This window comes from Ochotona princeps, chromosome 8 (genome assembly GCF_030435755.1).
Source record: "Ochotona princeps isolate mOchPri1 chromosome 8, mOchPri1.hap1, whole genome shotgun sequence".
NCBI lineage: Eukaryota > Metazoa > Chordata > Mammalia > Lagomorpha > Ochotonidae > Ochotona > Ochotona princeps.
Window position 1 is genome coordinate 30,804,843 of NC_080839.1, and position 15,736 is coordinate 30,820,578.

The window sequence follows — 15,736 nt, forward strand, 5'->3', positions numbered from 1 at the left end:
CACAGAGATAGGGAGAGAGAGAAAAGGGTCTGTAATATATGTTAAAGTCAAGCAGCATCAGACCCAGCCTGAATCCCAAATGGGCTCTCTGGGTCATGTCCCAGTTGCTCCACTTCCCATCCACCTACCTGCCTGTGGCCTGGTAAAGTAGCTGAAGATGGCCCAAGGCCTTGAGACTCCGCACCCACATGGAAGAACCTGAAGAAGCTCCTGGTTCCTGGCTTCGGATTGGCTCAGCTCTGGCCACGGCAGACATTTTCCAAATGATCTGATAGATCATGAGAGCAGAGAACAAGTTAACCTCAGATAAGTCACTTGAATCTTTCAGTTCAATCTCAGTTCTTTCTTTGGCAATCCTAGTATTTCCATACACCAATTTAGTAGACGTACATATATGTAGCACATACTTTACTTTTACAGAAAAAGTTCCTGGAGAATAAACATTCAAGTACTTTTCAACATGGTACAAAAAAATGGAAAAACATTGTGTGAAAAATAAAAGGCATTTTAATACTAGAATACTAATTAGGGAGCAGGGGGTTAGAAATCAGTCAAAAGAAATTAATTCATATAAATAAATACCAGTACCTAATTAGAGTTATACTAACAAAATATTTAAGTTTAAATTGAATATGGAATAACTTAGACAGCCTTGATCAGTTATGTAGCCACCATGGTTGGAATTTCATTCAAAGTACAGTGTTTCTGTAAGCTGAGGACACTAAACTCAGGGCAACTCTTAGCAACACTGAGAGATGAGGTAAGGATCAGGAAATAGCTCTTAGACATTGGCAGATATAAAACATGAAATGCTATAACGGGACAGTGTCCTTCCCTTTTCCTAACAGAGCTAATGGAAATCTGTATATATAAAGTATCCCAAACAAGGCAACCTAGCAATTCCTGCGAGTGTCTTCCTTGATGGTTTATTCTACTTTAGTCTTTGTTCCACATTCAACTCTCACTCATCTATGTCAATGGGAGAGAAATAACTTGGGGAGTATGGACGGTAGAGATTGGTGATCAATTGTCTTTTTCTGGCTTGTCCTCTTGAACCCAGCAGGAATCTAGCTGCAGCTCTGATGTAGAGCAACAGCAGTGAACACAGTGAACAAAGTATTTTATCATCACTGGTTTGTGCAGCTTGAGAAAACATTCCCAGGGACACAAAGTAAGTGAGTAGTAAGCACAGAACTGGAAATATTCATTTTAGGGTCCCAAACTTCTCCACATGCCACACAAACAGTATGCTGCTTTCCAAAATGGCTGAGGCATGCAGTGGCTAATCCTCTACCTTTAAGGGTCAGCATCCCACACCCCAGCACCACTTAATGTCCTGGCTGCTCCACTTCCCATCCAGCTCTGGAGGATGGCCCAAGTCCTTGGAACCTTGCACTCATGTGGGAACCCTGGAGGAGCTCCGCTCCTGGTTTCAGATTCACTCAGCTTCAGCTGTTGTGACCATTTAGAGAATGAAACATCAGATGGGAGATCTTTCTCTCCATCTCTCCTCTCTGCCTTTCTTATAAAAATATTTTTAAATGATCAAAATGACATTGAACTTAAGCAACAAATGGAGCACATTAAATCACTGAACATAAATCCATTTGTGCCTCTACACTGTTAAAGTGAAGACGTTTGATTCATTAGGGCCAGAGTAAGATTACCACTTGCTAGATAATTTGCAATTGCTCCCATCTTTCTGGAAGTTTTTTTCCTTCAGGCTACATATTTCACAAGAAATGCATTTCCTTACAATACCCTCAATGGTACCAGCATTCCTTATGGGTGCTTCTTTGAGTTCTTGCTACTCCACTTCCCATCCAGCTCCTTGCTAGTGTATCTGGGAAAACAGCAGAAGGTGGAACGGGTGTTGGGGCCTCCGTATCCATGTTGGAGATCCAGAAGCAGCTCCTGGCTCCTGGATTTTGACTGTTTCAACTTCAACCACTGCAGCCATTTGGGCAGGTGAGCCAGGGGATGAAAGATCTTTTTCTCTTTCTCTGCCTTTCAAATAAATAAATCAATCTTTTTTAAAAAGAAAGAACTGTCCATAAATCACAATGAATCTGTCAAAAGTTGAATAAAATCTAAATAAAATTTACATTAAAAATGTGATTTTAGAATTAGGCATACTTTAGTTCACTAATATATCTTGCAAAATATATGTTGACCCAATGTTGGACTAACTAGAACATATTCTCTTTCAACTATACCAAACAATAATGTTTGATATCACATAGATTCTTTTTTCATTTACTTATTTAAGTTATTTTTTATTATTGTTTTATAATACAGTTCCATTGGCGCTGGGATTTCCCATCCTCCTCCCCAAGTTCCCTTCCTTCCCGATATTATATAGATTCTTTAAAGTGATGTGTGGGTAGATACACAATAGTTTTTGAATGTTCTTCATAGCTACAATGTAATGTCCTATAGATTCTGATGCCTAAATTGTAAGTCATATTTTTACTATACTTTTAAAAAATTAATTATTTTTATTGGAAAGGCAGATCAGATTCACAGAGAGAAAGATCTCCCATCCACTGCTTTACTCCCCCAGTAGTCGCAACAGCCAGACTGAGCCTGTCCAAAGCCAGGAGCTAGGAGATTCTTCTGGTTCCCAAGCCCTTGAACATCCTCCACCACTTTCTCAGGCTACAAGCAGGGAGCTGGATGGGAAGTGGAGCAGCTGGGGTATGAACTGGCATCTATATGGGATCCTGGCATGTACAAAGTGAGGATTTAGCTACTGAGCCATAGCACTGGGCTCTCTACCTCTTACCTATGATTCCTGACTAGAGTTTTTATAGAAGAAAAACTCCATTTCTTAATTTTTAGATTCCCTCTCAACCACCTTTGCTGTTCAATATTGACTTGAATTCAGTGTCCTCTTTCTAGACATGTGGTGGTCCAAGACACTGAGGTCTAAGTCTTGTGGGACGAGCCAGGAATCATCATGCATACAGTCAAGTGACAGCATTTTGGGAAGGAGCCAAACCAAAACAAACTACCGAGTGGAATTATTATCCAAAAAGATAAAAAACAGAAACCAGTGTTCAAGTGTAAGCCCCAAATCCATGACCTTAGGAATCAGCTGCCGCAGGATACACCTGGAAAACTCCCCAGAAAAAAAAAAGAAAAGAAGAAAAAAAAAAAAGACAGAGGGAAGATAAAATTTTAAACACATCAAATTTTTGGCTTCTATATATTTTGTGAATAAACATAACGAACATATCACACACTTTCACATACTTCAGGTGATGGAGGAAAATAACAATTAACAAACAGTTCCTTTGCCAGGTATTCCTGAACTAAGCAGAAAGTGGACTTAATAGACATGTAAGATGGATTCTACCATGTGAAAAACTGACAGTGGTATGGTCCACAAAATGATTTCTTTTAAGGGAATTTCCTCTACTTGGTGGAAGTGGGAGTAAGGCAAAGTTACACTAGCTATTTATTTTTTAAAGACTTATTTTATTTATTTGAAAGGTGACACACAGAAAGAGACAGGGAGAGGTAGAGCCCTTCCATCCACTGCTACACTCTCCAAATGGCCACAATGTCCAGGGTGGGCCAAGTGGAAGCCAGGAGCTAGGAGCTTCATCCAGAGCCCCCAAGTGTATGCAGGGATCTAAGCACTTGAGACAGATTCCACTGCTTTCCCAGGCATATTAGTAGGGAGTTAGAGGAATGCTAGCATCTCAGGCAGTGGCTCAACCTGCCACAATGCTGCTCTAGAACCTACTATTTAAATTAGGGTCTTCTAATTAGGAGTGACAAGTTTATGAGTTCAGAAAGGTTCTTAAGATGCCACATATTACCCTAGAAATTATGAATACAGTGGTGCACTAACATCCTTAATCAAGTTTAAAGTGACTTCATATACAATAACAACGATACAGAAATCTAAATACTTGGGATCATCATAGTATTCTCTCAAACTTGGGCTGTTCTCCAACACCCATATCAGTTCCTCTAACACACAGGATGAAAAGCTACTCAGAAAGGGAAATGGTCCTGCCATTTCTTTTGCAGAGTGTAGTAATGTAAGTTTATTGCTTAGTCATTAATTCCCCATTATTTTCCAATGAGACTTTCATTTCATTAAAGGCATTAGAGTTGGCAATATATTACTCTCCTTGAAACCCTGAATTATTATTGTTATATTTTACCATAGAGTATAAAAATAATATACACATACTTCCATAGATCATCAATTCAAAGCAAGACAACTTAAGACTTTTAATATTCAATGAAATATTGTGTAGGGAGCTATATTTCCTGTTTGGGCATTCTAATATTTTCTAAGTGTCCAAAAGAGGAGACCAATAAGTTGTTCTAAACTCATCTCCATTATCATTACTTAAAATAAACAGAATGCTAAAGGCAGCAGAATTCTTAAAGCTCCTCCAAATCAACATGGAGAACATCTTTTTCTAAGACAAAGCCACAAATGTAAATCGTCAACCAACAAAGAATAAATTAAATTGATTAATTGGTATAGTGAGGTTAAGGAAGGAAAAAAGTAAATGCTATTTGCCATTTGATCTTGAACTGATTTTGCTATATTTATAATAACAATAACTTGAATGGGTATTGTGACATAGTAAGTTAGACCACCACTTGGGATACCAAGAGCCTATATTATAAAACCAATTTAAGTCCTAGCTCTTCCACTTTGATCTAGCCAGCTTCCTGCTAATGCATGTTGGAGGTGGTAAAAATTAAACATACACTTGGATTCCTATCATTCATGTGGGAGACCCAGATGGAATCTCTTGCCCTGGTTTCAACATAGACCAGCCCCAGCTACTGCTGGAAAATTTAGCAAGAGATAGAAAATGTCTCTCTGTATAAGTGCTTCTCTATCCTTCTCTCCCTTCCCCCGTCAGAATGCCTCTCAAATATTTCTAAACAATAAATAATAAGAATAGTATCTAATTCAAAGCACTTATTCCAATACCAAGAACATAATTTAAAGTTTAGAATTCTTAGTTGCCATTGTAGTTTTATTTCCTATGAGACAGCATTATCACATGAGATTAAAAATATAAACAAAGATAATTGTTACTGAAACATAAACAGCATGCCAAAGAGCCTGGACTTCAAATGGACAGAAAGAAATAAGAAAACATTTTAGTAACAATTAAAACACAACCCTATCTCACTTTTAGGAAAAACACAGTATCTAACAATGAAAGATATAGAGATGTATCTGTGCATGTGTACAGAAATAGATATAGATTTAAAATTTTTAATTTCAATTTTGTCCATTCAAAAAACATCCAAAATGCCCTCTGAGGCCGAGAACTCTGAGGTCACCCACCCCCAACCGGAGCTTCCGCAGGGGATGGAAGAAGTCCAAACACTACCGTGCAGAAACCAACATCATTGGAAAGATAACCAGAAGCCCTGAGCGGTCCGCAGAAACAGAACAATAAACGTACCCTGGGACCAGGGAGGAGAGCTTTCTCTGGTCCTAGCCTGGCTCCGGCTCTGGACCCCCACTCTCCCTCGCAACGACCATCGAGATCGCTCCGAAAACCCCTCATAGCAAACAATCATACAAACTAAAAAAAAACCTAAAATAAATAGACAAACAACAAAAAGTAGAGCTTGGAATCTGACAGGAAAGAACTGGCGTGGATCTGCTCATGCCTCGCTGGGTGGGACACAAAGATTAGTCACTCCTCACCATGGTGTTGAGAATTTTCCTGCACACCCCCCACAAAAAAAAATGTTCTGCACCTTAATTGTCGACAAATGTCTTGTTAGAGTTACAAGCCCGTCTAGATACCTAAAATCTGCCAAGATCAGCAAATCATACTTCAACACAACAAATGGCTAAATACTAAAATGAAATAGACACGAGACAGCTGAATGGTACCTTATAGCCATTTTAAGGTATATAGCAGCCGGTCCTGTATATAGACTAAAATTGAAATGTCAATGAGCAAATCATAGGATGTGGTTAAGAACTTGCTTTTTTTTTTTTTTAACATACTGGTTACTCAAAACCATGTCAATTCCATAATGTTGCAAATTGCTGTTGATGTTATATTGGGACTCTTAATTGACTGGGATGATATTCTACCAGCTCTAACTTCAGACCAGAAATAGTCTCCCCAAGAAACTGTTCAACCTATCTGGCCAATAAGTAGCTGGACTCTATGCTTGGTATATGTTTGCAAAGAAAGAATCTTGATTGAATTTGAACTGTAATACTGCATCAAGGTGGAGGAATCCACCAGGGGGAGGGGCGTGGGGAGGGGTGGGGAGATTCCCAGAGCCTATGAAACTGTCACATAATGCAAAATAACTAATAAAAAAAAAACATCCAAAAGCTTCCTTCCTGGACATTAACATCTCTCCTTAAGTACTAGCAAATGCTTATATTGGCAACCTGCTGCTCTGAGTGTAAAGATGCCAAACAGGCAGGTTTTACCAGTCAGTCTTCCAATCAGTAATCTTCCATAGCAGGTACTATCATAGTGTTATTGATTTTTAATTGTCACCTCACAGCCTTGCCTCTATTTGGCTGTCATTTCAGCTGGGCAGATTCTCTTAGGATATCCAAACTGATAGTCTGAGACAAACAACACATTTGACACAATATTTTTTTTAACTTAAGTTTCATTTATGGTAGGAAGGCAGAGATGGAAATCTACTGGTTCACTCCTAGCTGTCTTGCAAAAGCAAGGGTTAGGCCAGGCTGAAGCTGGGAGACAAGAACTCAGTCTGAGTTCCCATATAGTTGGAAGGAATCCAAGTACTTGTGCCATCACCTGCTGCTGTTTAGCACCAGGAGGAAGTGACAATCAGGAGTGAAGACAAGACAACTTCAGGAACCTCAATATGAGATGCAAGCATCCCAACCAGCATCTTAACTGCCACACCAAATGTCAATCCTTGACATAAGTTCTTAGAATATTAATTTAAAATGTTACATGAACTATTTATTTTTTTATGATTTACTTTTCTTGGAACAGAAGATTGACAGAGAGAAGGAGAGACAGAGACAGAGATCTTCCATTTGCTGACTCATTCCCTAAGTGGCCACAATAGCCATAACTGAGCTCATCTGAAGCCAGGAGCCAGGAGTGTCTTCTGGGCCTCCCATGAGGGTACAGGGTCCCAAGGCCTCGGGTCATCCTTGATTTCTTTCCCAGGTCACAAATAGGGAACTGGATGGGAAGTGGAGCAGCTGGGACACCAACTGGTGCCCATATGGAATTCCAGTACTTACAAGACAAGCATTTATCCACGGAGCCATTGTGCTGGGTCCATACAAAAGTTTCATTAGAAAACAACCATATTCCATTCATGGACACATGATTAATAGATGTTTTCATACTACAGTAATAGAATGAGATTAAAAACTGCAGTAAATGGCATGGTCCCAAAGCCTAATGTATTTATTATACTGCCTTTACATGAAAAGCTTACTGATCTCTTGATTAAATAAACCATGACTTGATCATAAGTTTATGCAGCCATTTAAAACTGTATAGAAAGTATTTACTACTGAGAATGCATAATGAACTAAGTAAGATTATATATATAATAGTGTATCAAATTAAGACCACACTTTTGCTCATTTTAATAATTACAACATAGATGGGGATAAGCCCATGGCTAGCAAACAAATCCTCTGCCTGCTGTGCCAGCATCCTATATAGGCACCATTTTGTGCCCCAGATACTCTATTTCAATACAGCTCCCTTCCCTGGGAAAACAGTGGAGCATGGCTCAAATACTTGGGCCTCTGCACCCACATAGAAGACCCAGAGGAAGCTCTTGGCTCCTGGCTTCGGATCAGCTCAGCTTTAACTACTGTGGCCATTTAGGAAGTGAACCAACAGATTCAAGAGCTCTTCCTCTGTCTCTCCTTATCTCTCTCTGTAAGATATGCCTTTAAAAAAATGAGTATTTCAAAACAGTATTAAATATAGTAACATAAAATAGAAAATACTAGATGATTATGTCAAAATAAACAGTTTTTGACCTCTAAGATAGAATTTATATCTATTTTTGGAACTTATCCACATTATACTTTCTAAAACAATGTATTTTAATACTAATAAAAATAATATTGTGACAGGCAGACTTGAAAATAGACTCTGGAGCTATCTTCAGCTCCTGGCACTCATGACTTGCTTCTAAGCTATGGAACATGGGCCGAGCACAATAGCCTCGTGGCTAAATCCTCACCTTGCATCCACCAGGATCCCATATGTGTGCTGGTTCATATCCTGGCTGTTCCTCTTCCCATCCAGCTTCCTGTTTGTGGTCTGAGAAAGCATTAGAGGGTGGTCCAAGGCTTTATTACCCTGCACCATTATGGGAGATCTGGAAAGAAACTCCTGGTTCCTAGCTTTGGATCAGATCAGATCGGCTCTGGCCATTGTAGCCACTTGCAGAGTGAACCAGCAGATGGAAGCTTTCTTTCTCTCGCTCTCTCCTTTTCTATATACATCTGCCTTTCCAATTAAAAATAAATAAAAATAAATTACAGAACATGGGAAGTCTGAAAGACTATCACTTCCACAAACAAGGTATGTAATACCAACTTCATTCCTGCCAGCACATCTCCCTGTTGCCTTGTTGCTTGTACACTTTACAGCTATGTAAGACAAAACCAGGTGGTTAAGCAACTGAGTGTGGTCTTTGGCAAAGAGACAAAAAGAAATAAACAGCCTCAGTTCAAAGGCTGCAGCAAAGGACATCTTGCCAACAACCACCTAAGACTGGAAGTAGATCCTTCACCAGTCAAACTCTCAGGTAAGATCCTTTTGCTGGCCGACAGGTGGACTGCAAGGTCACGAAAAGACCCTGAAGCAGAGAATTCTCGTAATCCATGCCAAGATTTTTTTTTATTATTCTTGGGATTCCCCCAGTAACACTTGCTTTAAGCTGAATTGTATTCTGTGTGGACTTCTGGTTCTGAACACAAACTCAAGCCTTACAACTATCACCACAGAATAATTGTGGCTGGGATGCCCACACGGCATCTCAGAGTCCAATCCTTGACTCCAAGTTTCCACCAAGATTCTGACAGGAAGCAGCCAAAGTTCAAACAGTTCCCTTCCTATCTGCCAGGAGACCTGGCCTGAGTTCCCAGCTCCTGGGTTCTGCCCAACCCAGGCCAGTCCTTGCAAGTATCTGAAGAATAAATCAGCAAATTGGAGTGCTTCTTAACCTAAATAAAGAATTTTAAATTTCAAGTAAAAAAGAGTTAACTGCTCTGAAATTGTAGCCACCAACAAAGTCTAGTCTCTTCCCAGGACTCCAAAAATAAAAAAGAGTAAGATACTCTCTAATAGGATTAAGTAAATGTAAGTTACTCATTTTCACCTTGATCAACAGGATAATTACATATGTAAATCTCTCATTCTGATCCCAAAATTGTCTTTAAACAAATGTCATCTAATTTGTATGTCTAACAAGCCATTGCAGTTTATCACTGAAGCAGTAATAGTACTTTACTAGTTTTAGAAGTGCCGCACTTCCTCAAGCAGTTCTTAAAAGAAAAAGCCATTGTCAGCATTAGTACTGGATACTGGCAATAGATCATAAATATCCATTTCTTACCACTGGTATTTGGGGAAGTAAAATATAACAAAATGGACAAACTGTCCCCTGAGTCAGGTAAAAGCATCTCATTTAGGCTTATAAATATCCTGGAGATGTAGTGGAAGGATTGTCAAGACCCTTATTATTTGCATTTTTCTAATGAAACAAGAAATCGATGAACATTGACTTTGATCTTATCTTGCCCCCCCCACAAAACTCCACCACAGATACTAAATGGAGGGGGAAAAATCCACCTGCTGAATTCCATCCCTCTGAATAACACTTCAAATTTTACTTACAGTTACTCTTGTTACAAACTGTTCTCACATTCATTTCCCCTAAGAGTAAAATCTCGGTTTTAAAGGGCTCCTCGGTCATTCTGAGAGCTGGTGATGCAAATTATTTTAGGAGATTTTACAGCTGGAAATTGAAGACTGCGAGAATGAAAGTTCAAATCGGCACTAAGGATAAATAACCTTTAGTGAATTGTTCCAACAGAAATCATGACAAATAGATATTTTATTCATTCAGTCATGACTCTTGACATGTGTGAAGTCCTTTGGAATGGTGGAACTTTCCATGCTTTATTTCTCTTTGGCTCCTATGGTCTGATTGTTTGCATCCTACCTCCCTGTCTTCCTGCAAGATTCATATTTTGAACCCCCAATCCTCAGTGTAATATTGGAAAACAGATCCTATGAAAGGCAAGGAGGGTGGAGTTCATGATGGAATTACTGTCTTTATAAAAACAGAAGAAGCAGAAGATCCTTCTCTCTCTCTTCTCTGTCTGTACCAGACAAAGCTATAGAAAGAGTCATCTGGGAACCAGAGGCTGGACTCTGGCCAGACAATGAATCTGCCACTGATCTTGGACATTCCAATCTTCACAAATGAGAGAACAGATACTTGATCCAGCTTCCTTCCAAAAGCAGAGCCTAAATCCTCACTTGTTGAGTATGAATAACATTTGGTGATTTGCATTTAGCAAATAGAATGGATGTGAAACCATGCTGTTGGGACCTTCAAGAAGATAGACATTGTGGCATATGACTTGGTCTGGCTGTTAGATCAGTTGCACTGGTGTAGAGAAACTGACGTGTTGTGAGACAAATTGGACACCTCTATGAAAAGTATCACAAGAAATGAAGGCCAAATATGAGCTCCAAACATCCACATCACTACCAACCCAGTTTACAATCTAGATGCAATCTGATGACAGATCCTGAGCCATAACTACAGTCTTGAGTTGAAACTTCAAGGTACTTTGAGTTACTGTCTAAAGCTGCAACATTCCTGAAACAATTCAGTATATAGGAATGTATATCCCATACCAGCAGAAACAAGGAATGTACTAAATGGCAGCATGCAAATACACCTAGCAAAATCTAGGCAGTAGTAAATTTTGCAAGAAACAAATCCACATCTTCAGTCAAAAAATTTTTAAAAATCTTAACAACTTTTTACATGTGAATTCAAACAAGGTATTTAAAAGGTTATAGGACAACAATGTGTAAATTATGGATATTTGATGATGTTAAGGAATTATTACTGATTTTTTTTTTTGAGGAAGGTCTGATGACGGCATCACAGCTATGTTTTAAGAGTTCTTGACTTCCACCGATACATACTAAAATATTTACAACTATTTTGCCTGGAATTTATGAGAAAGAGAGTCAGTAGGGAGAGTGGAAAGGAAATAGGGTTGGCTATGAGTTTATAAATATTGAAGCTGAGTGATGGGAACATGGGCATTCAGTTTGCTTTAGATTTTCCACAACAAAGATTTTAAAAGGGAAAAACTATGCAAATATTCCAACACACATAATCAAATAACATAGCTTACTTAAGAGTGCACTCAGTAAAATCAAATAATTAAAAGCAGATAAAGGGGCCCGGCATGGTGGCCTAGCGGCTGAAGGTCCTCACCCTGAACGCCCCGGGATCCCATATGGGCGCCGGTTCTAATCCCGCAATTCCATTTCCCATCCAGCTCCCTGCTTGTGGCCTGGGAAAGCAGTAGAGGATGACCCAAACCTTTGGGACACTGCACCCACATGGGAGACCCGGAAGAGGTTCCAGGTTCCCGGCTTTGGATCGGCGCGCACCGGCTGTTGTGCTCACTTGGGGAGTGAATCATCGGACGGAAGATCTTCCTCTCTGTCTCTCCTCTCTGTATATCTGAGGTTGTAATAAAAATAAGTAAGTCTTTAAAAAAAAAAAGCAGATGAAGACCATAAGGGCTCAGATTCTGTCATTTAATATAATTAAAGGCAACAAGCCCAAAATCCAGACTGCACATTACGAATGAATGCATCTACTTAAATGACTGGTTTGTAGTTAATATCTTTGGCAAGTATTACTTGATCCAATAATCCATAACAATGTCAAAGATATTATGTCTTCATTTTAATAGTTCAATTCAAATCAGGGTCATATTTAGTCACCATATGGATTTTCTTCTTCATCTTTTCCATCATGTTAGAATGAGTGTAGATTAGAACCTTAAAATGATTCATGCTAAACTTTTATCATCCACCTAGAAAAGCAGCAAGGAGAAGGTTATACTTTCTGGATGGTAAAAGAGACATAAACAGATGCTCTTCACAAGTCTCAGTGCGCCCATGGCAATTATCACCTGTTCTGCTTCATCTATTAGTGCTATGCAAGAAAAAGAAGCCAAGAGACAGAAAAACACAGACAAGAAACTTTACTGCCATAGTTGTTTCAAATTCCTTTGTAAAAAAAAATACATACCACATCATCCGAACTACATAATGGAAAGGATAAGCAATTGTAAAGCTATCCTGTGCCAAGACCAGATAACTAGAGCAGTTCACAAAGATCTCACCTCTGTTCCCTTCTTCCCTTACAAACAGAATGGAGAAACTACCTTTCAGCAGAAAAGAATCAATCTAGAGATCCCTCATTTCCTCCAATTCAGAATCTGTTGTGGTAACTCAGGGCCTACCTTGGCAGCATACTTCATTAACATGATAACAAAACAAGATGGATCAAGATTCAAATTGTAAAAGTGGCTTAACTATGAAAGCAAAAAAAAAAAAAAAAACTTTATAGATCAAAAAAAAAAGGAAGAAAATATTCTAACATGTGGGTTAAAAATAGGTCTGAACAAGAGGACTAAAGCTCCATCTCCTTTTCACATTTTGAAATACGTTCTCTTGAGTAACGTATTTTATTAAATGTCAAACATTTCAAATGTCCAATTCTTATTATTCACATGTAAGATTTTTTAAGACTTCACAGCACAGCTACGGGTTAATAGATGTTCTTTATTTAAAATTTAAATAATTATATTCACTAAAGCAACTCCAGAAAATATATACTTAAAATCTACGCCCAAGTTATTTCAAAATAGATGGTTGGCATGAAAGATATAATTACGACTGGCCTCCTCTCAGTGTGAATTACTGATGTGGTACTGCATATAGAAGTTATACACTATTCTCCCAATATGTCAAAGAAATACTAAGCATTACCAGTTCTGTCTCAACAAAAGCACACAAATGTACAGAACAAAGGTAGCTTACTTACTGCAAGGTACAGTGCTCCAGTGACTGCTTGCCTTTTAGTAACAGCAACACTGATAATACAGATGAAAACAGATACTTCAGCCTCAAAAAAAAATAAAGAGGAATCAAAATAAGTAACCAAAGTAACAATATTAGGGAGTATTGAATTTTTCTTAACACACCAACTCTCTGTTTTTCCATAAACACAATGGAATTTCTTGGTTTGGGCTCCATTTCCATCTTAATCTGGGGAGGAGGGAGAAGGCAAGTGCTCCAGTATGGGAAATTCATAGTACCCAAAGTGCTATTAGATATGTTCCTAGCAACCAGGAAAAGCATTAGAGATTCCTTTCATTTAGAAATCCTCTTTGAGTATTTGAATGAAGCCTAAGGGCTAAGCTTCCATTCGATTTATATAAAGTAGAACATGAATTCAGAAGACTGGAAGGCAGTGTATAATTTTACTCATTTTTCTCCCCAAATTGTCAGATTTAAAACATTTGGTAATGAATACTAAATGGTCCCATTACCAACAACTTCACTAGCTCTTAACCCACCATTTAAAATCTTTCCTCAACAGCACTAACACCTGCTGCCTATAACTACACTAACAATTTCACTTCAAACAAATACCTCTATGACTAATCAGAGAATACCATTAGGGAATATACTTTTGAAAATAGACAGGCTTATAAAATGAAAGGCAAATTTTTAGATGAATTCCTTAACTTCCTTCCACATTCTACTCTGGCAGAACCATCAAGTTCTATTCCAATATTCCAGAAAAAAAAAAAAAAAACCAATGTGGTTACTTACATTCTCATTAATTGGTGATTATAATATGCTTTTAGGACCCAATAAAATCACAGCAAAAGCTTTACGGTGTAACCAATCAAAGTATTCATATGTTTTTCAACTCTATCTCACACAACACTCCAAGATATATATTGAGCCTGGCGTGATACTCTAGCACATGCCGGGATGCCATATGTGCACGATTCTCGGCCCCACTTCACATCCAGCTCCCTGCTTATGGCCTAGGAGGGCAGTTGAGGACGTTCCAAAGCCTTGGGAGCCTGCACCTGCATGGAAGACCCAGAGGAGGCTCCAGACTCCTGGCTTTGGATAGGCGCAGTTCCAGCTGTTGCAGCCGCTTGGGGAGTGAGTCATCGGACGGAGAATCTTCCTCTCTGTCTCTCCTCCTACTCTGTATATGTTTCCAACAATAAATAAATAAATAAATAAAAACATCTTTTAAAAAAAGATACATAGCACCATTTTAAAATGGATTTAAAATTCTGTGAAAACAATTTACTAATTGGTCACGTGACATATATATATATAACACAGGCTGCAAGTCAAGAACTGTCACTGTTATGGGTGACCATTGGACACAAAAGGAGTGTAAATTATCTCTTGGAAGTAAGGCCATGTGCAGCTGCTTGTTATTTGTAAAAATGGGGAAGAAAATGAAAAGAATCACTGTCTGGGTTAACTGTTTTAGTCAGACAAATACATCTTACAACAGGAAGGACCAACAGTAAACATACTTACAAGTCAGAAATCCATTATCAAGCCACTGGCTGTGTCCTTCTCTGATAGCATGTACCATCATTAGAGAACTATAGTGTTAGGGTTTTTCATGGCACTCCCCGAGACTCTATGCTAAGTATGAAAGTCCCACTGTGCACAAAGGGAAGGACTTAAAAGTTCACAGTAACTAACTGTACAATTTTGATTAGAAGATGTAACTATAAGGGCCGGTGCCATGGTATAGTAAGTTATGCCTCAATATGTGGTGCCGGCATCCCATACGGGTATCAGTTTGTGTAATGGCTGTTCCACTTCCTATCCAGCTTCTTGCTAATCAGCCTGAGAAAGTACAAGAAGACAGCCCAAGTTCTTGGGCCCCTGCACCCACATACAGAAACATGTGAGAACCGGAGGAAACTCCAGGCTCCAGACCAGCTCAGCTATGGCCATTGCAGCCATCTGGGGAGTGAACCAGTGGATGGAAGACTTCTCTCTGCTACTCTTTCTCTCTGTAAAACTGCTTTCGAATTAAAAAAAAAAAAAAAAAAGGTGTTTTTTTTTTTTCTTAAGTAAAAGCTACAAATCATCTACCTTGCATACTGTTAGATTGCATTTTCCAGAGTTTTTGCTCTAGGTCAGAAAACCAAATACTTTACTATAGGAAAGCCTAAAAGAAAGGCACATTGTATACAGGCAAAATCGTTTATCAAAGATCAGGACTTTGAAGTGTTTCTGAAGTATAGCTGCTCCTTGACTGACAATGAGGTTACGTTCTAATAACCCATCAGTAGTTGAAAATGTCCTCAGCTGAGAATGCATTGAACATATCTGACCTATGGAACATCCCAGCACAGCAGCACAATACCCTGCAGAGCATCAGCTCTTTCCGCACGTTCCCGGGAGATGAGCCTCCTGTCAGTGTCCAGCATTACCAGAAAGGCAAAGATCACAGTGCACATCACAAGCCCAGAGGAAGTTCACAATCAAACTGGTTTCTACTGATTACATATTGCATTCACACCATCACAAAGTCAGAAAACCTTAAGGAAGGTGCCCTCTATCTGATTTGAAGATTTTTAATAAGTATAGCACAG

General features: G+C 38.9%; 1 long non-coding RNA gene across 2 annotated transcripts in view; it reads right to left on the reverse strand.

Moving 5' to 3' along the window:
* LOC131480990 (uncharacterized) overlaps positions 1–15,319 on the reverse strand; it is a 52,007-nt gene extending 36,688 nt beyond the window's left edge. Inside the window, exons 1-2 of one of the 2 annotated variants that reach the window (XR_009245952.1) lie at positions 15,234–15,319; positions 13,132–13,212 (exon numbers count right to left, since the gene is read on the reverse strand). This is a non-coding gene — a long non-coding RNA (uncharacterized LOC131480990). Of the gene's footprint in view, positions 1–9,878; positions 11,433–13,131; positions 13,213–15,233 lie in introns of those variants that run through there. The other variant, XR_009245951.1, reaches the window with a different exon arrangement.
* Between the last annotated feature and the right edge of the window lie 417 nt (positions 15,320–15,736).